Raw genomic sequence first — 3,215 nt, forward strand, 5'->3', positions numbered from 1 at the left:
AATAAGGGGAGGGGGCATTAATGGAGGGGGTGGTGGAGGGGCAAAGAAGAGGGGATGGAGGGATAAAGAAAGAAAGAGGGAGTGCATTAAAAGGAACACGTAAGTGCAAGGAGAGGGGGAGAAAGGAAGGGGGAGGAAGAAGAAGGGAGGAAGACGGGGGGAAGGTGGTAGGTATTTTGGCTGGCGACCATAGAAGTAGCGCAGGTCACCAACGCGCGCTACTGCTATGGTCGCCAGCCAAAAATATCTACTGCTAAGTTCCACTACCTATAGAGCGGGGTGGGAAAACACACTACTGGTAAAAGTGTACACATAGAAGAAATATCATTAGCGCGTTTCTTCTAGCAGGCGCTATAGATCCTGAAGTAACAGTAGAACTGGGTAGACGACCGACGCTGCTAACTTTTATTGGTCAGGTGGTGTGGTATGGCACACTTACCAGTAGCATGCTCCAAGGAAACCTGCGCTGCTGCTAATGTATACCAGTAGCACTCTTTCTACCCAGGGCTACTATAGCGTGGGGGCATAAACAAACGCTATTGGTAAACTTCTACCTACAAGCATTTTCCTAGTAGTGTCGGGGACATAGCCTCGAACCAGCGTGCATGAGGTTCCTCACATGGCAAGTCGCCGTCTGCCACAAGCGTCTCCGGCCTGCCGCTTGTGGGAATTCCCATGTGCCCATTATTGGAGGCCACCAGCGCTGGCCAAATTCGGTGTTCTAGCCCTTTTTGTGAAGTTTAGCTCGATTTGACCCCGGTCTCAATATTTTTTGAGATCTGACCCCTTGTGCTACCACCGGAGTTGTTCATGGTAGGATATAACAGCCTACCACCGAGTCCCCTGGCGGTAGCCCAATCATCCACGTCAGCGCAAGTAAAGGTCCTTCGGTGTCTATCGTCAACCATACTGCTGAGGCTCCTGGCGGTAGGTTGTTATATCCTGTCGCCGGAGACCCTGGCGGTAGGTGTTGAACAATTATAAGCAGCGGGGGCTGACTCGTGGGGCCCACCCATGAACCTAGCCCGCGTGAATGTTAGAACACGATAGTATTAACCCAAGTTGGTTTGTTGCACTTGATTGCTGCATTTGTTTGTTGCATAGCATGCATATAAATGATTAATTTGTCACTAACGGTTAATCTTGTGAGTGTAGGTGGCATCGTTTTTGATCCACTACATGCACCCTCCTTCTTAGCATGCCTGCTCTTTGGTGTTCGACGTCATCTCTGTCCCAACAGAGTGATGCCCTGGTGCCGAGTGTTCCAGACACCATTTGCAGGAGTAATGCTCATGTATCGCGTTGTTATCTTTCCGCCACCCACCCATATTATTTCGGTGATAGACTTGTCTCTATCCCGAATCGTGCCCTCCATCTCGTTCCCTTTGGCAACACTTACTGATCTTTGTCATCAAAAGAAGGGCAATGCCAACGAGCCCTGTTTTCCACCGCTATTTTGCCCTGTCATCCCATTCTTTGGACGTGTACGATTCCCTTTCGTATGCTTGATGATGATGTGGTCGTGACCTTTGTGTCTCACTACTTGATCGCCAAGTACGTCCTCGCCTCCGTAGCCATCCAGATCCATCCGGTGTTCAGCCAGCGTGTGGTGTAGCCTTGGTTACGCCAAATCCTTCCACACCTGGATTTCACTTTCGTGCACACCACCACAACATATTAGATCATAATGCTGGAGTTTCCACGAGATTTGTGTGCTTAGGTGTGCATGCATATTATTGTGTGAGTAGCAGTAATATGTGATGATTTCTTGATATCAGTTATATTATTAGCATGCTTGTGTGCTTGTGTTTTCGTAGTTTCTTTTGTTTCTTTCTTTGGGCCTTCGGTGTTACATATTTTTTCCCTTATTAAACTTGCTCGTCAAGCGACACTGGACCCAAAGAGTCAGCAATGAATGCATATATTTCGAAACTCAGCAAAACAGAATGGAATTATCAGCAGACTGTAGTAAAAATTTGGAATATCTCGTCTGAATGCAAAAGAAATCCTGGATGGATTGTAAGTATCAAGATTGCATTAGTGTGCATTCCTCAAGTAGTATGGAATTCTCAGCCGGCTGCATTAAGATTGGGAATATCTGATCGTGATACTGAATATCAAGTCTCCCTCAGTGTGCACTCTGCATAGCAGAAATGATCAAATCAGCAAGAAGATAAACTGTGTGCAAGACCCACATCATATTATCAATCAAAAGTATGGCTCAGATACAAGTTTGATTCTTTGTTAAGGATGATTTTCAAACATGATATGCCCAGAAGCAAGAAAAAATATGACATGTATTTAATACTCAAAAAGGAGGATAGTCCAGTAAAGCCTCGTCTCATAAAAGAAATCAACAGCAGAAATATTAAGATGGTATGTATCTGGTGGTAATAGGTCCGCATATCACAATGAGAAGCTTCTGGTGTAAGCAACCCACTTTTCCCTCGCAAGCTACCAGAGAAGCATCCAAGGCAAGATTCATCTATCTTCCTTAGTATGATACATGGATGATTTCCCGTGCAAGGTACTCTGCCTTCTTCAACAAGCAACCGCAAAAGTTTCCAGCATAAGGTACCGAGTCTTTCCCCAGCAAAGTCTTTAAGGGGGTAAGCTTTTGAAGAACGATATCCAGTCTTCTTCGACAAGCTGTCTGATGAAAGTTTCGAGCATAAGCCATCCAATTTTCCTTAGTAAGGTATTGGTACAAGGTAGTACGATGTGAATTGACAACATATGGCAGTAAATCCCAAGAATCAGCTGCAATAGTTTAGTCTGAAGCAAGAATCAGTCAGAGCACATGTCTATTTCGGGAATCAGATTCTCATATATATGTGGTAAGCATACCACCAAGGTCTTGCTAGTCACTCGGACAAGGATCTGACAACCACATGAGGATTGTTAATAGAAGAAAGCCAGTATACACCATAGTGTGGCAAAGGATTATGAGGATTGACGACATCAATGAGCCCAGTGCAAGTACCCGTGAACCTGGAATGTGATCCTGATGAGCCCTTGTCTTCTTTCTCTGGGTTCGGATGATCATTTCCCAACGGTCAGAACTTGAGAAGTGATGAACCTGCTATTTCAACAATATTACCATGTCAGAAGAATGAGGATAAGTTATGATTGCCGAAGAATTGCACCGATGGTACCTATGGTCATACGAAGAAGCAATAGACCCAACTCTTTCAGCCAAGGACCCAGACCAAGAA

Source organism: Triticum dicoccoides, chromosome 2B (genome assembly GCF_002162155.2).
Source record: "Triticum dicoccoides isolate Atlit2015 ecotype Zavitan chromosome 2B, WEW_v2.0, whole genome shotgun sequence".
In the NCBI taxonomy this organism is placed as follows: Eukaryota; Viridiplantae; Streptophyta; class Magnoliopsida; order Poales; family Poaceae; genus Triticum; species Triticum dicoccoides.